Consider the following 27,415-nt stretch of genomic DNA (forward strand, 5'->3'; position numbering starts at 1 on the left):
GGTCTTCATTTGCTCACCGAACCTCTCCAATCCTATCACTGCTGCGTTTATGCCCCTGTACACATGCTTGATTCTCTTTCGGAGACATAGCAATCCATAGGTTTTAAGATACTTACTAGTCAGGTACATTCTTAGGCGTTTAATATGCGGTGTTGAGTCCATTTCGTTGAGCAAGGAGTAGCTCTTGTCTATTCCATATTTGGCTTAAGGAACTTTATCTGTGCTCATTTCAATCTCTGGTTTTATGCAGCACCCCAACTCACCTTTCCCCTTAAGCAAGCATAAGTTGGTTTTCTAAATTTGAGACCCTGTTCTGTTCTGTAATTCAGTTCCTGTGTAGCCAAGTTTACATTCCGTGTATTACTGATATCTTATGATGTTTCTTTTTCTGTGTGACTTATTTCAGTTAGAATCATCATACCTGAATCCACTCATTGTGCTGCTAAGGGCCTGATGACATAGATTTCATTGCTGAGTGTTATTGCTTTGTAAGTAAATACCACAGCTTCTTTATCCATTTTTCATTTTCTGCGATGTTGAACTTGTACTGTAAACGAGGTTCTTGTAAACAGAGGCATCCCAAACTTTGGGGTGGCTGTGTCTTTATGATTTTAATTTCCCTAAGCTATAGGACCGTAAGTGGAAGTGCCCTAGGCTCTGTTGCTTTGTTTTTTCGATGTTTCAGGAAACACCATACACTTCTCCCGAGTGTCTGTTGGCAATTTACATCCCGCCCATCAGCATAACAAGGCTCCCAGTTCTCCATGGCCTGTCCTGCCTTTCTGGATTTTACACTTTTTTCAGATGGCCCTTTTGACCGGGGGGAAGTGAGACTTCATTGTAGTGCAGATTTCCTTTGCAAGCTTGCTTGGTTGGCCAAAAAGGGCGTATGCGTTTTTTCCTGAATATATTCAGGACAAAACGCATACGCCCTTTTTGGCCAAGTGCATCATTGTGGACGTTCTGCCTCTTTTCCTATGCTTTCAATGCAATTCCAGTCTACCTCCTGAAATCGGTTTCCTGCAATTCTGCCCCGCTTTCAAGTCCTCTTGGCAGCCTTACTTCAGTCTATTTTTGGACGATAGCTGTCATTTATAACTCTGCAGGTTTGTGAATTACAGTGCCCCTGAACTCCTTTCTTCAACTCGCTTTCTTGTGAGCTGGCCGCAACACCGCAGGATGGCTTCAGGCCCTAATCTGGATCCGGCACGGCACGCTGAGCCTTTGGTTATTTCCTCTTTCTGGTGGGAAATGAGAGTTAAATTTGCCCGTCCAAACACCTCCAGCTAGTCTCTCATTGGTTCTCCCTATTCCTGTTCATCTTCCGCAGAAATTGCAAACGGGGCCAAACAGGAGGTTAAAGGTGCTGACTCTCCAAGTGGGGAGAGTGTTAGTAAAGCGTCTGGAATGTTGCACCCGAGTACCAGGGGAGGAAAACTGAGACATATTTGAACATGTCTCCCATTCACACTGTTGATCATACTCTGGGTTCCACATGCATGTTTTAGCTGAAGGAAGAATACCTTAAACCTGGAGAGTTGAGACCCGTGTAATGGGTACCATGCAATATGACTTCAAAGGGTCTTCATTTGCTCACGAACCTCTCCAATCCTATCACTGCTGCGTTTATGCCCCTGTACACATGCTTGATTCTCTTTCGGAGACATAGCAATCCATAGGTTTTACGATACTTACTAGTCAGGCACATTCTTAGGCGTTTAATATGCGGTGTTGAGTCCATTTCGTTGAGCAAGGAGTAGCTCTTGTCTATTCCATATTTGGCTTAAGGAACTTTATCTGTGCTCATTTCAATCTCTGGTTTTATGCAGCACCCCAACTCACCTTTCCCCTTAAGCAAGCATAAGTTGCTTTTCTAAATTTGAGACCCTGTTCTGTTTTGGAATGCAGTTCCTGTGTAGCCAAGTTTACATTCCGTGTATTACTGATATCTTATGATGTTTCTTTTTCTGTGTGACTTATTTCAGTTAGAATCATCGTACCTGAATCCACTCATTATGCTGCTACGGGCCTGATGACATAGATTTCATTGCTGAGTGATACTGCATTGTACGTAAGTACCACAAGTTCTTTATCCATTTTTCACTTTCTGTGATATTGAACTTGTACGGTAAACGAGGTTCTTATAAACGGAGGCGTCCCAAACTTTGGGGTGGCTGTGTCTTTTTGATTTTAATTTCCCTAAGCTATAGGACCATAAGTGGAAGTGCCCTTGGCTCTGTTGCTTTGTTTTTTAGATGTTTCAGGAAACACCATACACTTCTCCTGAGTGTCTGTTGGCAATTTACATCCCGCCCATCAGCATAACAAGGCTCCCAGTTCTCCATGGCCTGTCCTGCCTTTCTGGATTTTACACTTTTTTCAGATGGCCCTTTTGACCGGGGGGAAGTGAGACTTCACTGTAGTGCAGATTTCCTTTGCAAGTTTGCTTGGTTGGCCTAAAAGGGCGTATGCGTTTTTTCCTGAATATATTCAGGAAAAAACGCATACGCCCTTTTTGGCCAAGTGCATCATTGTGGACGTTCTGCCTCTTTTCCTATGCTTTCAATGCAATTCCAGTCTACCTCCTGAAATCGGTTTCCTGCAATTCTGCCCCGCTTTCAAGTCCTCTTGGCAGCCTTACTTCAGTCTATTTTTGGACGATAGCTGTCATTTATAACTCTGCAGGTTTGTGAATTACAGTGCCCCTGAGCTCCTTTCTTCAACTCGCTTTCCTGTGACCTGGCCGCAACACCGCAGGATGTCTTCAGGCCCTAATCTGGTTCTGGCACGGCATTCTGAGCCTTTGGTTAATTCCTCTTCCTGGTGGGAAATGAGAGTTAAATTTGCCCGTCCAGACACCTCCAGCTAGTCTCTCATTGATTATCGCTATTCCTGTTCATCTTCCGCAGAAATTGCAAACTGGGCCAATCAGGAGGTTAAAGGCGCTGACTCTCCAAGTGGGGAGAGTGTAAGTAAGCGTCTGGAATGTTGCACGCAAGTACCAGGGTACGAAAACTGAGACATATTTGAACACGTCTCCCGATCACATGGTTGATCATACTCTAGGTTCCACATGCATGTTTTAGCTGAAGGAAGAATACCTTAAACCTGGGTAGTTGAAACCCGTGGAATGGGTACCATGCAATATGACTTCAAAGGGTCTTCATTTGCTCACGAACCTCTCCAGTCCTATCACTGCTGCGTTTATGCCCCTGTACACATGCTTGATTCTCTTTCGGAGACATAGCAATCCATAGGTTTTAAGATACTTACTAGTCAGGTACATTCTTAGGCGTTTAATATGCGGTGTTGAGTCCATTTCGTTGAGCAAGGAGTAGCTCTTGTCTATTCCATATTTGGCTTAAGGAACTTTATCTGTGCTCATTTCAATCTCTGGTTTTATGCAGCACCCCAACTCACCTTTCCCCTTAAGCAAGCATAAGTTAGTTTTCTAAATTTGAGACCCTGTTCTGTTCTGGAATTCAGTTCCTGTGTAGCCAAGTTTACATTCCGTGTATTACTGATATCTTATGATGTTTCTTTTTCTGTGTGACTTATTTCAGTTAGAATCATCATACCTGAATCCACTCATTGTGCTGCTAAGGGCCTGATGACACAGATTTCATTGCTGAGTGATATTGCTTTGTAAGTAAATACCACAACTTCTTTATCCATTTTTCACTTTCTGCGATGTTGAACTTGTACTGTAAACGAGGTTCTTGTAAACAGAGCCATTCCAAACTTTGGGGTGGCTGTGTCTTTTTGATTTTAATTTCCCTAAGCTATAGGACCATAAGTGGAAGTGCCCTAGGTTCTGTTGCTTTGTTTTTTAGATGTTTCAGGAAACACCATACACTTCTCCGGAGTGGTTGTTGGCAATTTACATCCCGCCCATCAGCATAACAAGGCTCCCAGTTCTCCATGGCCTGTCCTGCCTTTCTGGATTTTACACTTTTTTCAGATGGCCCTTTTGACCGGGGGGAAGTGAGACTTCATTGTAGTGCAGATTTCCTTTGCAAGCTTGCTTGGTTGGCCAAAAAGGGCGTATGCGTTTTTTCCTGAATATATTCAGGAAAAAACGCATATGCCCTTTTTGGCCAAGTGCATCATTGTGGACGTTCTGCCTCTTTTCCTATGCTTTCAATGCAATTCCAGTCTACCTCCTGAAATCGGTTTCCTGCAATTCTGCCCCGCTTTCAAGTCCTCTTGGCAGCCTTACTTCAGTCTATTTTTGGACGATAGCTGTCATTTATAACTCTGCAGGTTTGTGAATTACAGTGCCCCTGAGCTCCTTTCTTCAACTCGCTTTCTTGTGACCTGGCCGCAACACCGCAGGATGTCTTCAGGCCCTAATCTGGTTCTGGCACGGCATTCTGAGCCTTTGGTTAATTCCTCTTCCTGGTGGGAAATGAGAGTTAAATTTGCCCATCCAGACACCTCCAGCTAGTCTCTCATTGATTTTCGCTATTCCTGTTCATCTTCCGCAGAAATTGCAAACTGGGCCAAACAGGATGTTAAAGGGACTGACTCTCCAAGTGGGGAGAGTGTTAGTAAGCGTCTGGAATGTTGCACCCAAGTACCAGGGTACGAAAACTGAGACATATTTGAACACGTCTCCCGATCACATGGTTGATCATACTCTAGGTTCCACATGCATGTTTTAGCTGAAGGAAGAATACCTTAAACCTGGGTAGTTGAAACCCGTGGAATGGGTACCATGCAATATGACTTCAAAGGGTCTTCATTTGCTCACGAACCTCTCCAGTCCTATCACTGCTGCGTTTATGCCCCTGTACACATGCTTGATTCTCTTTTGGAGACATAGCAATCCATAGGTTTTAAGATACTTACTAGTCAGGTACATTCTTAGGCGTTTAATATGCGGTGTTGTGTCCATTTCGTTGAGCAAGGAGTAGCTCTTGTCTATTCCATATTTGGCTTAAGGAACTTTATCTGTGCTCATTTCAATCTCTGGTTTTATGCAGCACCCCAACTCACCTTTCCCCTTAAGCAAGCATAAGTTGGTTTTCTAAATTTGAGACCCTGTTCTGTTCTGTAATTCAGTTCCTGTGTAGCCAAGTTTACATTCCGTGTATTACTGATATCTTATGATGTTTCTTTTTCTGTGTGACTTATTTCAGTTAGAATCATCATACCTGAATCCACTCATTGTGCTGCTAAGGGCCTGATGACACAGATTTCATTGCTGAGTGATATTGCTTTGTAAGTAAATACCACAACTTCTTTATCCATTTTTCACTTTCTGCGATGTTGAACTTGTACTGTAAACGAGGTTCTTGTAAACGGAGGCGTTCCAAACTTTGGGGTGGCTGTGTCTTTTTGATTTTAAATTCCCTAAGCTATAGGACCATAAGTGGAAGTGCCCTAGGTTCTGTTGCTTTGTTTTTTAGATGTTTCAGGAAACACCATACACTTCTCCCGAGTGGTTGTTGGCAATTTACATCCCGCCCATCAGCATAACAAGGCTCCCAGTTCTCCGTGGCCTGTCCTGACTTTCTGGATTTTACACTTTTTTCAGATGGCCCTTTTGACCGGGGGGAAGTGAGACTTCATTGTAGTGCAGATTTCCTTTGCAAGCTTGCTTGGTTGGCCAAAAAGGGCGTATGCGTTTTTTCCTGAATATATTCAGGAAAAAACGCATACGCCCTTTTTGGCCAAGTGCATCATTGTGGACGTTCTGCCTCTTTTCCTATGCTTTCAATGCAATTCCAGTCTACCTCCTGAAATCGGTTTCCTGCAATTCTGCCCCGCTTTCAAGTCCTCTTGGCAGCCTTACTTCAGTCTATTTTTGGACGATAGCTGTCATTTATAACTCTGCAGGTTTGTGAATTACAGTGCCCCTGAGCTCCTTTCTTCAACTCGCTTTCTTGTGAGCTGGCCGCAACACCGCAGGATGGCTTCAGGCCCTAATCTGGATCCGGCACGGCACGCTGAGCCTTTGGTTATTTCCTCTTTCTGGTGGGAAATGAGAGTTAAATTTGCCCGTCCAAACACCTCCAGCTAGTCTCTCATTGGTTCTCCCTATTCCTGTTCATCTTCCGCAGAAATTGCAAATGGGGCCAAACAGGAGGTTAAAGGTGCTGACTCTCCAAGTGGGGAGAGTGTTAGTAAAGCGTCTGGAATGTTGCACCCGAGTACCAGGGGAGGAAAACTGAGACATATTTGAACATGTCTCCCATTCACACTGTTGATCATACTCTGGGTTCCACATGCATGTTTTAGCTGAAGGAAGAATACCTTAAACCTGGAGAGTTGAGACCCGTGTAATGGGTACCATGCAATATGACTTCAAACGGTCTTCATTTGCTCACGAACCTCTCCAATCCTATCACTGCTGCGTTTATGCCCCTGTACACATGCTTGATTCTCTTTCGGAGACATAGCAATCCATAGGTTTTACGATACTTACTAGTCAGGCACATTCTTAGGCGTTTAATATGCGGTGTTGAGTCCATTTCGTTGAGCAAGGAGTAGCTCTTGTCTATTCCATATTTGGCTTAAGGAACTTTATCTGTGCTCATTTCAATCTCTGGTTTTATGCAGCACCCCAACTCACCTTTCCCCTTAAGCAAGCATAAGTTGCTTTTCTAAATTTGAGACCCTGTTCTGTTTTGGAATGCAGTTCCTGTGTAGCCAAGTTTACATTCCGTGTATTACTGATATTTTATGATGTTTCTTTTTCTGTGTGACTTATTTCAGTTAGAATCATCGTACCTGAATCCACTCATTATGCTGCTACGGGCCTGATGACATAGATTTCATTGCTGAGTGATACTGCATTGTACGTAAGTACCACAAGTTCTTTATCCATTTTTCACTTTCTGTGATATTGAACTTGTACGGTAAACGAGGTTCTTATAAACGGAGGCGTCCCAAACTTTGGGGTGGCTGTGTTTTTGATTTTAATTTCCCTAAGCTATAGGACCATAAGTGGAAGTGCCCTTGGCTCTGTTGCTTTGTTTTTTAGATGTTTCAGGAAACACCATACACTTCTCCTGAGTGTCTGTTGGCAATTTACATCCCGCCCATCAGCATAACAAGGCTCCCAGTTCTCCATGGCCTGTCCTGCCTTTCTGGATTTTACACTTTTTTCAGATGGCCCTTTTGACCGGGGGGAAGTGAGACTTCACTGTAGTGCAGATTTCCTTTGCAAGTTTGCTTGGTTGGCCTAAAAGGGCGTATGCGTTTTTTCCTGAATATATTCAGGAAAAAACGCATACGCCCTTTTTGGCCAAGTGCATCATTGTGGACGTTCTGCCTCTTTTCCTATGCTTTCAATGCAATTCCAGTCTACCTCCTGAAATCGGTTTCCTGCAATTCTGCCCCGCTTTCAAGTCCTCTTGGCAGCCTTACTTCAGTCTATTTTTGGACGATAGCTGTCATTTATAACTCTGCAGGTTTGTGAATTACAGTGCCCCTGAGCTCCTTTCTTCAACTCGCTTTCCTGTGACCTGGCCGCAACACCGCAGGATGTCTTCAGGCCCTAATCTGGTTCTGGCACGGCATTCTGAGCCTTTGGTTAATTCCTCTTCCTGGTGGGAAATGAGAGTTAAATTTGCCCGTCCAGACACCTCCAGCTAGTCTCTCATTGATTATCGCTATTCCTGTTCATCTTCCGCAGAAATTGCAAACTGGGCCAATCAGGAGGTTAAAGGCGCTGACTCTCCAAGTGGGGAGAGTGTAAGTAAGCGTCTGGAATGTTGCACGCAAGTACCAGGGTACGAAAACTGAGACATATTTGAACACGTCTCCCGATCACATGGTTGATCATACTCTAGGTTCCACATGCATGTTTTAGCTGAAGGAAGAATACCTTAAACCTGGGTAGTTGAAACCCGTGGAATGGGTACCATGCAATATGACTTCAAAGGGTCTTCATTTGCTCACGAACCTCTCCAGTCCTATCACTGCTGCGTTTATGCCCCTGTACACATGCGTGATTCTCTTTCGGAGACATAGCAATCCATAGGTTTTAAGATACTTACTAGTCAGGTACATTCTTAGGCGTTTAATATGCGGTGTTGAGTCCATTTCGTTGAGCAAGGAGTAGCTCTTGTCTATTCCATATTTGGCTTAAGGAACTTTATCTGTGCTCATTTCAATCTCTGGTTTTATGCAGCACCCCAACTCACCTTTCCCCTTAAGCAAGCATAAGTTAGTTTTCTAAATTTGAGACACTGTTCTGTTCTGGAATTCAGTTCCTGTGTAGCCAAGTTTACATTCCGTGTATTACTGATATCTTATGATGTTTCTTTTTCTGTGTGACTTATTTCAGTTAGAATCATCATACCTGAATCCACTCATTGTGCTGCTAAGGGCCTGATGACACAGATTTCATTGCTGAGTGATATTGCTTTGTAAGTAAATACCACAACTTCTTTATCCATTTTTCACTTTCTGCGATGTTGAACTTGTACTGTAAACGAGGTTCTTGTAAACAGAGCCATTCCAAACTTTGGGGTGGCTGTGTCTTTTTGATTTTAATTTCCCTAAGCTATAGGACCATAAGTGGAAGTGCCCTAGGTTCTGTTGCTTTGTTTTTTAGATGTTTCAGGAAACACCATACACTTCTCCGGAGTGGTTGTTGGCAATTTACATCCCGCCCATCAGCATAACAAGGCTCCCAGTTCTCCATGGCCTGTCCTGCCTTTCTGGATTTTACACTTTTTTCAGATGGCCCTTTTGACCGGGGGGAAGTGAGACTTCATTGTGGTGCAGATTTCCTTTGCAAGCTTGCTTGGTTGGCCAAAAAGGGCGTATGCGTTTTTTCCTGAATATATTCAGGAAAAAACGCATATGCCCTTTTTGGCCAAGTGCATCATTGTGGACGTTCTGCCTCTTTTCCTATGCTTTCAATGCAATTCCAGTCTACCTCCTGAAATCGGTTTCCTGCAATTCTGCCCCGCTTTCAAGTCCTCTTGGCAGCCTTACTTCAGTCTATTTTTGGACGATAGCTGTCATTTATAACTCTGCAGGTTTGTGAATTACAGTGCCCCTGAGCTCCTTTCTTCAACTCGCTTTCTTGTGACCTGGCCGCAACACCGCAGGATGTCTTCAGGCCCTAATCTGGTTCTGGCACGGCATTCTGAGCCTTTGGTTAATTCCTCTTCCTGGTGGGAAATGAGAGTTAAATTTGCCCATCCAGACACCTCCAGCTAGTCACTCATTGATTTTCGCTATTCCTGTTCATCTTCCGCAGAAATTGCAAACTGGGCCAAACAGGATGTTAAAGGGACTGACTCTCCAAGTGGGGAGAGTGTTAGTAAGCGTCTGGAATGTTGCACCCAAGTACCAGGGTACGAAAACTGAGACATATTTGAACACGTCTCCCGATCACATGGTTGATCATACTCTAGGTTCCACATGCATGTTTTAGCTGAAGGAAGAATACCTTAAACCTGGGTAGTTGAAACCCGTGGAATGGGTACCATGCAATATGACTTCAAAGGGTCTTCATTTGCTCACCGAACCTCTCCAATCCTATCACTGCTGCGTTTATGCCCCTGTACACATGCTTGATTCTCTTTCGGAGACATAGCAATCCATAGGTTTTAAGATACTTACTAGTCAGGTACATTCTTAGGCGTTTAATATGGGGTTTTGCGTCCATTTCGTTGAGCAAGGAGTAGCTCTTGTCTACTCCATATTTGGCTTAAGGAACTTTATCTGTGCTCATTTCAATCTCTGGTTTTATGCAGCACCCCAACTCACCTTTCCCCTTAAGCAAGCATAAGTTGGTTTTCTAAATTTGAGACCCTGTTCTGTTCTGTAATTCAGTTCCTGTGTAGCCAAGTTTACATTCCGTGTATTACTGATATCTTATGATGTTTCTTTTTCTGTGTGACTTATTTCAGTTAGAATCATCATACCTGAATCCACTCATTGTGCTGCTAAGGGCCTGATGACATAGATTTCATTGCTGAGTGATATTGCTTTGTAAGTGAATACCACAACTTCTTTATCCATTTTTCACTTTCTGCGATGTTGAACTTGTACTGTAAACGAGGTTCTTGTAAACAGAGCCGTTCCAAACTTTGGGGTGGCTGTGTCTTTTTGATTTTAATTTCCCTAAGCTATAGGACCATAAGTGGAAGTGCCCTAGGCTCTGTTGCTTTGTTTTTTAGATGTTTCAGGAAACACCATACACTTCTCCCAAGTGTCTGTTGGCAATTTACATCCCACCCATCAGCATAACAAGGCTCCCAGTTCTCAATGGCCTGTTGCCTTTCTGGATTTTACACTTTTTTCAGATGGCCCTTTTGACCGGGGGGAAGTGAGACTTCATTGTAGTGCAGATTTCCTTTGCAAGCTTGCTTGGTTGGCCAAAAAGGGCGTATGCGTTTTTTCCTGAATATATTCAGGACAAAACACATACGCCCTTTTTGGCCAAGTGCATCATTGTGGACGTTCTGCCTCTTTTCCTATGCTTTCAATGCAATTCCAGTCTACCTCCTGAAATCGGTTTCCTGCAATTCTGCCCCGCTTTCAAGTCCTCTTGGCAGCCTTACTTCAGTCTATTTTTGGACGATAGCTGTCATTTATAACTCTGCAGGTTTGTGAATTAAAGTGCCCCTGAGCTCCTTTCTTCAACTCGCTTTCTTGTGACCTGGCCGCAACACCGCAGGATGGCTTCAGGCCCTAATCTGGTTCCGGACTGGCATGATGTGCCTTTGGTTAATTCCTCTTCCTGGTGGGAAATGAGAGTTAAATTTGACCGTCCAGACACCTCCAGCTAGCCTCTCATTGGTTCTCGCTATTCCTGTTCATCTTCCGCAGAAATTGCAAACTGTGCCAAACAGGAGGTTAAAGGAACTGACTCTCCAAGTCGGGAGAGTGTTAGTAAAGCGTCTGGAATGTTGCACCCGAGTACCAGGAGAGGAAAACTGAGACAAATTTGAACACGACTCCCGTTCACATGGTTGATCATACTCTGGGTTCCACATGCATGTTTTAGCTGAAGGAAGAATACCTTAAACCTGGAGAGTTGAGACCCGTGTAATGGGTACCATGCAATATGACTTCAAAGGGTCTTCATTTGCTCACCGAACCTCTCCAATCCTATCACTGCTGCGTTTATGCCCCTGTACACACGCTTGATTCTCTTTTGGAGACATAGCAATCCATAGGTTTTAAGATACTTACTAGTCAGGTACATTCTTAGGCGTTTAATATGGGGTTTTGAGTCCATTTCGTTGAGCAAGGAGTAACTCTTGTCTATTCCATATTTGGCTTAAGGAAGTTTATCTGTGCTCATTTCAATCTCTGGTTTTATGCAGCACCCCAACTCACCTTTCCCCTTAAGCAAGCATAAGTTGCTTTTCTAAATTTGAGACCCTGTTCTGTTTTGGAATGCAGTTCCTGTGTAGCCAAGTTTACATTCCGTGTATTAGTGATATCTTATGATGTTTCTTTTTCTGTGTGACTTATTTCAGTTAGAATCAGGGTACCTGAATCCACTCATTATGCTGCTACGGTCCTGATGACATAGATTTCATTGCTGAGTGATACTGCATTGTACGTAAGTACCACAAGTTCTTTATCCATTTTTCACTTTCTGTGATATTGAACTTGTTCTGTAAACGAGGTTCTTGTAAACGGAGGCATCCCAAATTTTGGGGTGGCTGTGTCTTTTTGATTTTAATTTCCCTAAGCTATAGGACCATAAGTGGAAGTGCCCTAGGCTCTGTTGCTTTGTTTTTTAGATGTTTCAGGAAACACCATACACTTCTCCTGAGTGTCTGTTGGCAATTTATATCCCGCCCATCAGCATAACAAGGCTCCCAGTTCTCCATGGCCTGTCCTGCCTTTCTGGATTTTACACTTTTTTCAGATGGCCCTTTTGACCGGGGAGAAGTGAGACTTCATTGTAGTGCAGATTTCCTTTGCAAGTTTGCTTGGTTGGCCAAAAAGGGCGTATGCGTTTTTTCCTGAATATATTCAGGAAAAAACGCATACGCCCTTGTTGGCCAAGTGCATCATTGTGGACGTTCTGCCTCTTTTCCTATGCTTTCAATGCAATTCCAGTCTACCTCCTGAAATTCTTTCCTGCAATTCTGCCCCGCTTTCAAGTCCTCTTGGCAGCCTTACTTCAGTATATTTTTGGACGATAGCTGTCATTTATAACTCTGCAGATTTGTGAATTACAGTGCCCCTGAGCTCCTTTCTTCAACTCGCTTTCTTGTGACCTGGCCGCAAAACCGCAGGATGGCTTCAGGCCCTAATCTGGTTCTGGCATGGCACGCTGAGCCTTTGGTTAATTCCTCTTCCTGGTGGGAAATGAGAGTTAAATTTGCCCGTTCAGACACCTCCAGCTAGCCTCTCATTGGTTCTCGCTATTCCTGTTCATCTTCCACAGAAATTGCAAACTGGGCCAAACAAGAGGTTAAAGGCACTGACTCTCCAAGTCGGGAGAGTGTTAGTAAAGCGTCTGCAATGTTGCACCCGAGTACCAGGGTACGAAAACTGAGACATATTTGAACACGTCTCCCGATCACATGGTTGATCATACTCTAGGTTCCACATGCATGTTTTAGCTGAAGGAAGAATACCTTAAACCTGGGTAGTTGAATCCCGTGGAATGGGTACCATGCAATATGACTTCAAAGGGTCTTCATTTGCTCACGAACCTCTCCAATCCTATCACTGCTGCGTTTATGACCCTGTACACATGCTTGATTCTCTTTCGGAGACATAGCAATCCATAGGTTTTAAGATACTTACTAGTCAGGTACATTCTTAGACGTTTAATATGCGGTGTTGAGTCCATTTTGTTGAGCAACGAGTAGCTCTTGTCTATTCCATATTTGGCTTAAGGAACTTTATCTGTGCTCATTTCAATCTCTGGTTTTATGCAGCACCCCAACTCACCTTTACCCTTAAGCAAGCATAAGTTGGTTTTCTAAATTTGAGACCCTGTTCTGTTCTGTAATTCAGTTCCTGTGTAGCCAAGTTTACATTCCGTGTATTACTGATATCTTATGATGTTTCTTTTTCTGTGTGACTTATTTCAGTTAGAATCATCATACCTGAATCCACTCATTGTGCTGCTAAGGGCCTGATGACATAGATTTCATTGCTGAGTGATATTGCTTTGTAAGTGAATACCACAACTTCTTTATCCATTTTTCACTTTCTGCGATGTTGAACTTGTATTGTAAACGAGGTTCTTGTAAACAGAGCCGTTCCAAACTTTGGGGTGGCTGTGTCTTTTTGATTTTAATTTCCCTAAGCTATAGGACCATAAGTGGAAGTGCCCTAGGCTCTGTTGCTTTGTTTTTTAGATGTTTCAGGAAACACCATACACTTCTCCCGAGTGTCTGTTGGCAATTTACATCCCGCCCATCAGCATAACAAGGCTCCCAGTTCTCAATGGCCTGTTGCCTTTCTGGATTTTACACTTTTTTCAGATGGCCCTTTTGACCGGGGGAAGTGAGACTTCATTGTAGTGCAGATTTCCTTTGCAAGCTTGCTTGGTTGGCCAAAAAGGGCGTATGCGTTTTTTCCTGAATATATTCAGGAAAAAACGCATACGCCCTTTTTGGCCAAGTGCATCATTGTGGACGTTCTGCCTCTTTTCCTATGCTTTCAATGCAATTCCAGTCTACCTCCTGAAATCGGTTTCCTGCAATTCTGCCCCGCTTTCAAGTCCTCTTGGCAGCCTTACTTCAGTCTATTTTTGGACGATAGCTGTCATTTATAACTCTGCAGGTTTGTGAATTACAGTGCCCCTGAGCTCCTTTCTTCAACTCGCTTTCTTGTGACCTGGCCGCAACACCGCAGGATGGCTTCAGGCCCTAATCTGGTTCCGGCCCGGCATGCTGAGCCTTTGGTTAATTCCTCTTCCTGGTGGGAAATGAGAGTTAAATTTGCCCGTTCAGACACCTCCAGCTAGCCTCTCATTGGTTCTCGCTATTCCTGTTCATCTTCCGCAGAAATTGCAAACTGGGCCAAACAGGAGGTTAAAGGCACTGACTCTCCAAGTCGGGAGAGTGTTAGTAAAGCGTCTGGAATGTTGCACCCGAGTACCAGGGTACGAAAACTGAGACATATTTGAACACGTCTCCCGATCACATGGTTGATCATACTCTGGGTTCCACATGCATGTTTTAGCTGAAGGAAGAATACCTAAAACCTGGGTAGTTGAAACCCGTGGAATGGGTACCATGCAATATGACTTCAAAGGGTCTTCATTTGCTCACCGAACCTCTCCAATCCTATCACTGCTGCGTTTATGCCCCTGTACACATGCTTGATTCTCTTTCGGAGACATAGCAATCCATAGGTTTTAAGATACTTACTAGTCAGGTACATTCTTTGGCGTTTAATATGCGGTGTTGAGTCCATTTCGTTGAGCAAGGAGTAGCTCTTGTCTATTCCATATTTGACTTAAGGAACTTTATCTGTGCTCATTTCAATCTCTGGTTTTATGCAGCACCCCAACTCACCTTTACCCTTAAGCAAGCATAAGTTGGTTTTCTAAATTTGAGACCCTGTTCTGTTCTGTAATTCAGTTCCTGTGTAGCCAAGTTTACATTCCGTGTATTAGTGATATCTTATGATGTTTCTTTTTCTGTGTGACTTATTTCAGTTAGAATCATCATACCTGAATCCACTCATTGTGCTGCTAAGGGCCTGATGACATAGATTTCATTGCTGAGTGATACTGCATTGTACGTAAGTACCACAAGTTCTTTATCCATTTTTCACTTTCTGTGATATTGAACTTGTACGGTAAACGAGGTTCTTGTAAACGGAGGCGTCCCAAACGTTGGGGTGGCTGTCTTTTTGATTTTAATTTCCCTAAGCTATAGGACCATAAGTGGAAGTGCCCTAGGCTCTGTTGCTTTGTTTTTTAGATGTTTCAGGAAACACCATACACTTCTCCCGAGTGTCTGTTGGCAATTTACATCCCGCCCATCAGCATAACAAGGCTCCCAGTTCTCCATGGCCTGTCCTGCCTTTCTGGATTTTACACTTTTTTCAGATGGCCCTTTTAACCGGTGAGAAGTGAGACTTCATTGTAGTGCAGATTTCCTTTGCAAGTTTGCTTGGTTGGCCAAAAAGGGCGTATGCGTTTTTTCCTGAATATATTCAGGAAAAAACGCATACGCCCTTTTTGGCCAAATGCATCATTGTGGACGTTCTGCCTCTTTTCCTATGCTTTCAATGCAATTCCAGTCTACCTCCTGAAATCGGTTTCCTGCAATTCTGCCCCGCTTTCAAGTCCTCTTGGCAGCCTTACTTCAGTCTATTTTTGGACGATAGCTGTCATTTATAACTCTGCAGGTTTGTGAATTACAGTGCCCCTGAGCTCCTTTCTTCAACTCGCTTTCTTGTGACCTGGCCGCAACACCGCAGGATGTCTTCAGGCCCTAATCTGGTTCTGGCACGGCATTCTGAGCCTTTGGTTAATTCCTCTTCCTGGTGGGAAATGAGAGTTAAATTTGCCCATCCAGACACCTCCAGCTAGTCTCTCATTGATTATCGCTATTCCTGTTCATCTTCCGCAGAAATTGCAAACTGGGCCAAACAGGAGGTTAAAGGCGCTGACTCTCCAAGTGGGGAGAGTGTTAGTAAGCGTCTGGAATGTTGCACCCAAGTACCAGGGTACGAAAACTGAGACATATTTGAACACGTCTCCCGATCACATGGTTGATCATACTCTAGGTTCCACATGCATGTTTTAGCTGAAGGAAGAATACCTTAAACCTGGGTAGTTGAAACCCGTGGAATGGGTACCATGCAATATGACTTCAAAGGGTCTTCATTTGCTCACGAACCTCTCCAGTCCTATCACTGCTGCGTTTATGCCCCTGTACACATGCTTGATTCTCTTTCGGAGACATAGCAATCCATAGGTTTTAAGATACTTACTAGTCAGGTACATTCTTAGGCGTTTAATATGCGGTGTTGAGTCCATTTCGTTGAGCAAGGAGTAGCTCTTGTCTATTCCATATTTGGCTTAAGGAACTTTATCTGTGCTCATTTCAATCTCTGGTTTTATGCAGCACCCCAACTCACCTTTCCCCTTAAGCAAGCATAAGTTAGTTTTCTAAATTTGAGACCCTGTTCTGTTCTGTAATTCAGTTCCTGTGTAGCCAAGTTTACATTCCGTGTATTACTGATATCTTATGATGTTTCTTTTTCTGTGTGACTTATTTCAGTTAGAATCATCATACCTGAATCCACTCATTGTGCTGCTAAGGGCCTGATGACACAGATTTCTTTGCTGAGTGATATTGCTTTGTAAGTAAATACCACAACTTCTTTATCCATTTTTCACTTTCTGCGATGTTGAACTTGTACTGTAAACGAGGTTCTTGTAAACAGAGCCATTCCAAACTTTGGGGTGGCTGTGTCTTTTTGATTTTAATTTCCCTAAGCTATAGGACCATAAGTGGAAGTGCCCTAGGTTCTGTTGCTTTGTTTTTTAGATGTTTCAGGAAACACCATACACTTCTCCGGAGTGGTTGTTGGCAATTTACATCCCGCCCATCAGCATAACAAGGCTCCCAGTTCTCCATGGCCTGTCCTGCCTTTCTGGATTTTACACTTTTTTCAGATGGCCCTTTTGACCGGGGGGAAGTGAGACTTCATTGTAGTGCAGATTTCCTTTGCAAGCTTGCTTGGTTGGCCAAAAAGGGCGTATGCGTTTTTTCCTGAATATATTCAGGAAAAAACGCATACGCCCTTTTTGGCCAAGTGCATCATTGTGGACGTTCTGCCTCTTTTCCTATGCTTTCAATGCAATTCCAGTCTACCTCCTGAAATCGGTTTCCTGCAATTCTGCCCCGCTTTCAAGTCCTCTTGGCAGCCTTACTTCAGTCTATTTTTGGACGATAGCTGTCATTTATAACTCTGCAGGTTTGTGAATTACAGTGCCCCTGAGCTCCTTTCTTCAACTCGCTTTCTTGTGACCTGGCCGCAACACCGCAGGATGTCTTCAGGCCCTAATCTGGTTCTGGCACGGCATTCTGAGCCTTTGGTTAATTCCTCTTCCTGGTGGGAAATGAGAGTTAAATTTGCCCATCCAGACACCTCCAGCTAGTCTCTCATTGATTTTCGCTATTCCTGTTCATCTTCCGCAGAAATTGCAAACTGGGCCAAACAGGATGTTAAAGGGACTGACTCTCCAAGTGGGGAGAGTGTTAGTAAGCGTCTGGAATGTTGCACCCAAGTACCAGGGTACGAAAACTGAGACATATTTGAACACGTCTCCCGATCACATGGTTGATCATACTCTAGGTTCCACATGCATGTTTTAGCTGAAGGAAGAATACCTTAAACCTGGGTAGTTGAAACCTGTGGAATGGGTACCATGCAATATGACTTCAAAGGGTCTTCATTTGCTCACCGAACCTCTCCAATCCTATCACTGCTGCGTTTATGCCCCTGTACACATGCTTGATTCTCTTTCGGAGACATAGCAATCCATAGGTTTTAAGATACTTACTAGTCAGGTACATTCTTAGGCGTTTAATATGGGGTTTTGAGTCCATTTCGTTGAGCAAGGAGTAGCTCTTGTCTATTCCATATTTGGCTTAAGGAACTTTATCTGTGCTCATTTCAATCTCTGGTTTTATGCAGCACCCCAACTCACCTTTCCCCTTAAGCAAGCATAAGTTGGTTTTCTAAATTTGAGACCCTGTTCTGTTTTGGAATGCAGTTCCTGTGTAGCCAAGTTTACATTCCGTGTATTACTGATATCTTATGATGTTTCTTTTTCTGTGTGACTTATTTCAGTTAGAATCATCGTACCTGAATCCACTCATTGTGCTGCTAAGGGCCTGATGACCTAGATTTCATTGCTGAGTGTTATTGCTTTGTAAGTAAATACCACAGCTTCTTTATCCATTTTTCATTTTCTGCGATGTTGAACTTGTACTGTAAACGAGGTTCTTGTAAACAGAGGCGTCCCAAACTTTGGGGTGCCTGTGTCTTTTTTATTTTAATTTCCCTAAGCTATAGGACCATAAGTGGAAGTGCCCTAGGCTCTGTTGCTTTGTTTTTTCGATGTTTCAGGAAACACCATACACTTCTCCAGAGTGGCTGTTGGCAATTTACATCCCGCCCATCAGCATAAGAAGGTTCCCAGTTCTCCATGGCCTGTCGTGCCTTCCTGGATTTTACACTTTTTTCAGATGGCCATTTTGACCAGGTGGAAGTGAGACTTCATTGTAGTGCAGATTTCCTTTGCAAGCTTGCTTGGTTGGCCAAAAAGTGCGTATGCGTTTTTTCCTGAATATATTCAGGAAAAAACACATACGCCCTTTTTGGCCAAGTGCATCATTGTCGAGTTTCTGACTCTCTTCATATGCTTTCAATGCAATTCCAGTCTACCTCCTGAAATCGGTTTCCTGCAATTCTGCCTTGCTTTCAATGCCTCTTCATAGCCTTACCTCAATATATTTTTTAAAAATAGTTGGCCTTTATAACTCTGCAGGTTTTTGAATTGCAGTGGCCCTTAGCTCCATTTTTTAGCTCTTATTTTTGTGGTATTGCCCCATAACCACAGGATTCCTTGAAGCCCTATTTTTCTTCTGGGGCACCTGCTGTGCCTTTGGTTAATTCTTCTTACTGATGTGATATTAGAGTGACATGTGCCCATTGAAACCGCTACAGCTAGTTTCTCACTGGTTCCCCCTATTCCCATTCATCCTCTGCACTAACTGCAGACTGTGCGATACCAGAACTTAAAGGCATTGACTCCATGTGGGGATGTTGTTAGTAAAGTGGCTGGAATGTCGATCCGGAGCCCCAGGAGAGGAAAAATGAGGTGCGTTTTAGAAACCTTTCCCGATCATATGGTATACCAGTCGCTGGGTTTCCCAAGCATGGTTTAGCTGTAGGAAGATTCCCTTCAACCTGGAGTGTTGGGACCCTTGGAATGAGTAGCATGAAGTATTGCATTAAACTTTCGGCAGTTGCTCACCAAAGCTCACCAATCCTGTCAGCCCCAAGTGTCCAGCCTTATGTCTTATCCAGCTGTGGGTTTATATGTGGTCAATCCAGGTTGCATCACAGCCCCTGAGCGAATTTTGTAAGAATTTTTCTCTCTTTCATTGTTTCAGCGTTTTGTTTTTAAAATTTATTTCTATAATGGGGTTTAGCTCCTTTTCACTGCTGTGTTTGTGCCGCTCTGCACACACTTGATTCCCTTATGGAGATATATAAATACATGGGTTTTAAGATTCTTATTCCTCAGATATATTTCTCTGCGGTGTATAGGGTGTGTTGAGGCCTGTTCATTGAGCAAGGTGTAGATCTTGTCTAATACCTATTTGGTTTATTGAACGGTATCTGTGCTAATTTCAAACTCTGGTTTTATGCATCACCCCACCTCTCCTTTCCCCTTAAGCTGACATAAGTGTGTTTTCTAAATGTGAGACACTGTTCTGTTCTGTAATTCATTTCTTGTGCAGCCATATTTACCCTCCCTCTATAAGTGATATCTTATGATATGTTTCTTTTTCTGTTTGACTTATTTCAAGTAGTATTATCGGACCTAAATCCACTCTTTATCCTTCTACTAGCCTTATTACATTGATTTCATGGTGAAGAGATATTCCATTGTACATAAGTACCACATCTTCTTTATCCATTGTTCTCTTTCCTGGGATATTTAAGGTGTACTGAAGTTGAGGTTCTTGTAAACAGAGTAGCCCTAAACTGTGGTGTGCTTGTGTCTTGTTGATTTTTAGACTTCCCTAGATATACTCCCATGATTGGAAGTGTCCTATGCTCTGTAGCTCTGTTTTTTAGATGATTTAGGAACCACCATACACTTCTCCAGAGTGGCTCTCGGCAGTTCACACACTGCCCATCAGCGTATAAAGGCTCCCTGTTCTCCATGGCCTGTCCTGCATTTCTGGTTTTTACAATTTTTTAGGATGGCCCTTTTGACCGGTGGGAAGTGAGACTTCTTTGTTGTGCACATTTGCATTGCTTGCTTGCTTCGTTGCCCATAAAGTGCGTATGCGTTTTTTCCTGGATATAATCAGGAAAAAACGCATACGCCCTTTTGGGCCAACTGCATCATTGTCGAAATTCTGCCGCTTTTCATGTGCGTTAAAGACGAGTCCAATCTATCTCTTGAAATCTGTTTCTTGCAATTCTGTCTTGCATTCAGATCCTCTTCTTTGCCTTACCTCAACATATTTTTGGACGTTAGTTTTCATTTATAACTCTGCAGGTTTGTGAATTGCAGTGACCCTGAGCTCCATTTTTTAAGTTGCTCTTTTGTGAGCTGGCCTCAAACCCGCAGGATTGCTTCAGGCCCTATTTTGGCTCCGGTGAGGCAGGCTGAGCCTTTCTTTAATTCTTATTCTTAATGGGAAATTAGAGTGATATGTGCCCGTCCAAACCCCTACAACTCTTCTCTCATTGGTTCCCCCTCTTCCCGTTCATCCTCCTCACAATTTGCAAAATGTGTGAAACAGAAGTTTAAATGTGCTGATTCTCCAAGTGGGGAGATTCTAAGTAGCGTGGCTGGAATGGTGAACAGGAGCACCAGGAGAGGATAAATGAGGTGCATTTTAGACACATCTCCCGATCACATGGTGTACAGTCCTCTGGGTTTTCCATGCATGTTTTAGCTGTAGGAAGATCCCTTGAACCTGCAGATTTGGGACCCATTGAATGGGTACCAGGTAGTATTACTTTAAAGGGTGTGCATTTCCTCACCCAACCTCACATTTCTCTTAGCGCAAACAGTTTCCAGCCTTATGTCTCATCCTGCTGTGGGTCTAGATGTGTTCAATCCATGTTGCATCACCGTCCCTGAGGAAAAGTTGTAAGAGGTTTTCTCTGTCTCTCTGTCGTTTATTTTTTTCAATTTATTACTATATTGGTTACAGCTGATTTTCAAAGCTCTGTTTCTTGCTGCTGTACATCCACTTGATTCGCGTACAGAGAGACATCAATAAATTCTTTTTCAGATTCTTACCAGTCGTATATATTCTTTTCCGGTGACTTGAGTGTGCTGAGTGCAGTTCTTTTAGCTACCGTGTAGGCCTTGTTGATTATCAGTTTGGTATTTGGAATGGTATCTTTGCTAATTTCAACCTCCTGGATGATGCCTCACCCCTCCCCACCTTTCCCGTTTAGCAGCCTTATGCGTGTTTTCTACATATTTGACTATGTTTTTGTTTTGTAATTTATTTCATGTGTAGCCATTTTGGATTCCACCTTTAAGTGATATCTTATGATATGTGTCTTTTTCTTTTTGAATTCTGTCACTTAGAATGATCATACGTAACTCCTCCGGAGTTGTTACAACTGGCCATATTTCATTGATTTCCAGGCTGAATAATATTCCACTCTACCTAAGTACCACATCTCTATCCATTTTTTCCCTCCAGAGACATTTAAGTTATATCCTAGTCGAGGATCTTTTAAACAGAGAGGGGGTAAACATTGGGGTGCCTGTGTCCTCTCGATTTTTGTTTTTCCCAAGATATACGCCCATGAGTGCAAGTGCCCTATGCTCTGTAGCTCATTTTTTAGATGCTTTAGTAAACACAATACACTTCTCCAGAATGGCCGTTGGCAATATACATTTCCACTATAAGTCTCACAGGGCTCCCTCTTCTCGTTGCCCTGTCCTGCATTTCTGTTGTTTACGCTTTATGAGGATGGCTCTTCTGACTGATGCGAAGTGATATCTTTTGTAGTATTGACTTCCAGTGCCCACCTGTTTGGTTGGCTAAAAAAGTGTATGCCCTTTTCTTGAATATATACAGAAAAGAACGCATACACCCTTTTTGGCCAACTGCAATGTTGGCAATGTTCAGCTCCTTTTCTTGTGCTTAATGGCGAGTCCTTTCTACCTCCTCAAATCCCTTTCCTGCCATTCTCCCTTGCTTACAAGTCCTTTTCTCTGACTTTCCTCAAGACATTTTTCAGTGATGGATATTTTCAACTCTGCAGTTTTGTGAATTTTACTGCCCCTGAGTTCCATTGTTCAACTCGTGTTTATGGGAACTGGCCACAAAGCAGCGGGATTTCCTCAAGCCCTATACTGTTTCCATGGGCAACCCTAGCCTTTGGTCAATTCGTCTTCCTGATTGGAAATTAGAGTGACATGTGCCTGTCTGAACACCTAGGACTTGTCTCTCATTGTTCCTCATCCTTCCGCTTCATCCTCTGGACAAATTCCAAACTGTACGCAACAGGATGTTGACAGTGCTGACATCTCCAAGTGGGGAGACTGTTAGTAAAGACGCTGGAGGGGTGAACCCGAGCACCAGGAGATGAGGAGATGAGATGCCTTTTCCAAACTCTTCCCGATCAGACGGTATACCATCCTCTGGGTGTGACAGACATGTTTTAGCAGTAGGAAGAGTCCCATTCATGTAAGGAGAACACCAGGGCTTTTTCAAAATCAGTGTCTCCCCGAAACCCAAACTGGGGAAGTTTTTAAGCTACGGCTACACATATGTTCATTAAGGGCCTTGGGAAGTAGGCAGAGTCCAAACTTTAGATGATTGAAGTCTTCAGGGTCAGAAGCACTCACCACCAGCTTCCCTTAGGCTACACTTTAACTGTCATTGATAGATGATGTCAATAAAAATATCTATTCTTTTTCAGATTATTTCCCCTTATAGGTTATTGCAAAATGTTGAGTGTAGTTCCCTGTGCTATACAGTAGTTCCTTGTTGATGATCTATTTTATACATAGCAGTGTGTATGTGTTCATTCCAAACTGTTAATTTATCCCTCCTCCCACCTTTCCCCTTTGGTAATAATAAATTATAAGATTTTATACTTCTCAGAAATGGGGGAGCTGAAAGAGAGGTATCATTTTCAATGGAAAAGCATTTAAAACAAGATTGAAGGTTTAACCAAGATTATTAGCTGTACATCCTTGGAAAGAAATCACTTCGTTTCTCTAATATTGACCTGACAAATAAGACAAACCTTTTCACTGAACTTGCTTATAAAAAGTGATGGAAATATCAAATGGAAGTGTTAAAAACATCTTATTTTACCCGAGCCTTATACACTGTTCTATGTTAACTACAGTTTGGCTCACACATCTGTTCATTGAGGTTACAATAGTCTCAATTTCTGTTACTGATCCTCCAGAGTGGACCCCAACAAGTGTCCCCCTGCCCAGTGTCATTGGGGCCAACAGATCGAGACTGAGTTTGGTTCACAAGCAAAGGAAACTTTATATTTTGATCAGAGAATGGAGAGGTGAGAGCATGCACTACCCCGTGGGCTGTGGGCTGGGCTGCTGTGTAGAGATCCTGTCAGAGTCAGTGGGAGGGAGGGAGGCGGCGGAGCTCTCGAGGGCCGGGTTGGCTGTAGCTCAGGCTCTATATCGTGGAGTCTGCACTGGGCCCCAGGAGCTGAGGTGTCGACCCAGCCATTCTGCACTAGGAAATCTGGTCTGAAGTGCCGGGTGTGGAACCTCTGCATGCGGGACCCTAGGAGCACGTGAAATTAGACAAAGCACAAAGGATAAAAAAGGTTAGACTTGACTTTATTGCCCAGATTCTATTTTTATCTCCCAGGGATTTTTAATGGGCTTTGCTGGGGACAAACCCCTCCTCTGCCTTTTGTCCCGTTCCTCATTCTTGGAGTGCTGAGGGTGCAGACCCTTCTTCTGTAACTGCTGAGTGCTGAGTTGGGAGCCCTCATACCCTGGGGCGAGGGTCAGAGCTTCTCCCCAGCAGCCTCCCGGTGACGTTGATTGTCCCCAGGACCCCTGCCTCCCTGCTCGTCCACCTGAGCACCAGCATTGGAAGTGTTATAGATTCTAATGACCTTTAAGGGTCCAGGAAAGAGATGTGCAGAGACGCTGTGGGGGCCGGTTTCACCCCGCCCCACATTTGTTCGGCCACCTTAGGCTGACCGTCTCTGCCAGCCTAGATGCTCTGACCAGTAGTCTGCGCTTTCTTCAATTAGGCCCCTGAATTAACGTACAAACAGCACCAGGTGTCAGAGCCCTGCCCGCTCAACTCCCAGACAGTCCAGGGTCAGTGGTGACCAAGGACCATGATGGCTACTGAGTCAACAGCCTTTTGAAGTAAACAGGAGTCCAGCCGGTCTTATTGGCCACCATCATCACGGTGTCTGTAGGCTCTTCTATGGTGACAGTGTGGTATACTGTTCCCCCGCCAAGATTATTAGCTCCCCTCTGGGTGCAGTAAGTCCTGCAAGCAGTAGTCTACTCTTTTGGGACACACTCTTGTTGTTTTATGAGAGAAACTCCAGGTCAAGTGATGTTCACACGAGTCGTCATGGTGCCCTGTTGCCCCCGGTTATCTCTCTGGATGTTGGAGTTGGAGGGCCTCCTCACTCGAGGTCGGTGTGCCCACGGAGCGAACCCTGCAACTTCAGGGCATGGTTGGTGGTTAGGATCACCACGTGGGGTCCTTTTCCCTTAGGAGGGAGGTGGCCTTTTGGGCTGCTGATTTCCAGGTTTTTAGATACCGCCAGTATCTTGGCCAGATGTGGCAGTGGGCCAAGCCCCTTAGTGACCGTAGTTTATCCTACCTGGATGGCATTCTTGCATTGTTCCATTTCAAGCGGTCCCAGTTTTTGCACTAATTCTCCAATGGCGATTCACCTTTCACCGGGAATGTAAAGGTCAAAGGGTTTAGCTAAATTAGGGAGTTCCAGGGCAAGGGTCTGAATTGACTGCTCTTTCCATTCTTGAAAGGCCACTTCTGGATTCTATTCAAAAGGATCATCATCTTTTCCTTTCAGTGTTTCATATAGAGGCCCAGCTAGTAGACTGTAGTTAGGGATCCAGAAGCAGCAAACCCTGGCCTCCCCAGGAACCCCTAAGCTGTCTTCTAGTTTTAGAAAGGGGTAAGGCTGAAAATGGTTTCTTCCCTTTCCTGGGATGGGCTTCTCTGACCTTCTGTGAGAATGAAGCCCAGGCAGGTCACCGCAGTCTGTGATATTTGAGCTTTTTCTTGGACAACTTCTATCCTTTATTGGCTTGGTAGTTCAGAGGCCTCCTTAGTAGGGCTGGTGATCAGAATGTCGTCTGCATATTGAAGGAGGGTTTCCTTTTCCAGAGGTAGAACTTTTAGGTCTTTAGCTAAGCTTTCCCCAAAGATGGTGTGGGAATTTTTGCACCCTTGGGGCCAGACGGCCCGGAAGTATTGTTTTAGTTGTATGTGGAGTCCTGCCACTCACAAGCCAAAATTTCTTGTGACTCTGGGACTAATGGAATACAAAAGAAGGCATCATTGAAGACTAATACAGAATACCATGTCCTGGTGGTTGGTAGAATGACCAGCAGGGTGTAGGAATTAGGAGCAACTGGAGGTATATCCTCGGTGGCTTCACTGACTGTCCTGACATCCTTTACCAGGTCCCCAGCAGCCCATGGGGCTCTCGTGGTCAGACCAATCCCAGAATATGGAGCTCACCTGGGCAGGTACCCCACCCCCACCCCAGCCCACGGGGCTCTCGTGGTCAGGCCCCTCCCAGGATACAGAGCTACCCTTGCAGGTACCGTGGCAGGGCTGGGCACACAGGAACCGTGCACATAGCCCTCATTGCAGAGCACCCCCAGCTCACCTGTCGCTCAGAGCTGACACAGAGCACCTCAGAGCAGGACTTGAACTAACAAACAGCAGCTGCGACAGGTCTGTGACCCTGGGCATCACTCCGTGAGGCCTCCCTCCACCTGGTCTTCCAGAGACTTCCACTGCACCCGGGGCACCAGGCCTCTGTCTCCAACCACCACCCACCCCTCCTCTGCCTGACTCCTGGGTTCCTCTCATTAGGAGAGGGTTTTCTTGAAGTTGTCTCCCACTCATGGGCCAGATAAAATGATTAGAAAACAAGCCAAAGCTGCAGCCCCTTGTCTATCCTGACTCTCAGGAGCCCACACCTGTTCCTTGGACCTGGCCGGTTCAGCAAGTTCCATTTTCTGCAACTGTGAGCCCCTGAGGGGTGATGATTGGCTGACCTGGGCAGCCTTACCGTGCCGGCCAGCCCTCCCCAGGTGTGCCTGGGTTGAGATCAATATAAATACCACTCCAGGCAGCAAGAGCCCCTGCAGCCGTGCCTGACGCCATTTTCTCTGCCCTGTCAGCAGTCTCGGGGCTGGGCTGGTGGGAGGGGGTGAGAGGCCACGGCTTTGTGGGTGGCCCAGTGTGAGTGGGGCTCTGCTGGACTTTCTGCAGCAGTTGCCAGGCTGCCACCTGCTAAAGAAGAGGATGTGTCACCCATACCTGCTGCTGGAATTTCTCCCTGGGCAGAGGTGAGGAAGGAAAAAAGCAGTGGGGGCAGGGACAGGACGGGTATCTCAGGCAGGGAAATGGAAATCTTCCAGAAGAGCACCCAGGGCCAGGACCATCCTGGCTGGCCTGCAGGCACCAAGTCGGCCGGCATGCTGTCACTCGTGTGGCTCTATGGCCCTTCCTCTAGGCTTTCAAGTCCTTGTATATATTCAGGTGTTTTACCTGGGACGGGTGGGAATAGTTCAGCAGCAACTGGCCTGGGGCTCAGCTCACGTTTACTCACAGATGCCTCGGCACGGTGCCCCAGCTTTGCAATGAGGACGCTTGTTGCGTGGGGGCTGCTGGCTGAATGGGAGACGATTCCCCACCACTGACCAACTTCAGAATTGTTTACAACTGGAGCAAGTGCCCTGATACGGTTTTCCTCTGTGTAACTGGTGGGTTCTGTGTTTTTTTTTCTCTTTTTCGTTTTTGGTTCAAGGTAGATTTTATTCCTCTTTTTTGTATTTACAGATATAAGCATGGAAATAATTTATTCATATAAATACATGTATGTGCAGGGAATAATTGTTTTTTCTGTTTTATTTTTTAAATTTTACTTCTTTTTAATTTTGAATTTTATTTTATATTTTTATACAGCAGGTTCTTATTGGTTATCTATTTTATACATATAAATGTATACATGCCAATCCCAGTCTCTCAACCCCTCCCACCACCACCCCCCCAACAGCTTTCCCCCCTTGTTGTCCATACGTTTGTTGTCTACATCTGTTGCTCTATTTATGCCTTGCAAAATGGTTAATCTGTACAGTTTTTCTAGGTTCCACATATATGCATGAATATACAAGATTTGTTTTTCTCTTTCTGACTTACTTCACTCTGTATGACAGTCTCAGATCCATCGACGTCTCTACAAATGACCCAATTTCATTCCTTTTCATGGCTTAGTAATATTCCATTTTATATATGTACCACAGCTTTATGCATTCGTCTGTCTGTGGGCATTTAGGTTGCTTCCATTACCTCGATATTGTAAATAGTGATGCAATGAACATTGCGGTGAATGACTCTTTTTGATTTATGGTTTTGTCTGGGTATATGTCCAGTACTGGGATTGCTGTATCATATGGAAATTCTATTGTTAGTTTCTTAAGAAATTCCATATTGTTCTCCATAATGACTGTATC

General features: G+C 44.2%; 1 long non-coding RNA gene across 13 annotated transcripts in view; it reads left to right on the forward strand.

Moving 5' to 3' along the window:
• Nucleotides 1-27,415, forward strand: part of LOC307181276 — a 2,057,065-nt gene that overhangs the window by 1,165,162 nt on the left and 864,488 nt on the right. The window lies entirely within an intron of this gene.

Source organism: Stenella coeruleoalba (assembly GCF_951394435.1).
Source record: "Stenella coeruleoalba genome assembly, contig: scaffold_52, whole genome shotgun sequence".
Taxonomy (NCBI): domain Eukaryota; kingdom Metazoa; phylum Chordata; class Mammalia; order Artiodactyla; family Delphinidae; genus Stenella; species Stenella coeruleoalba.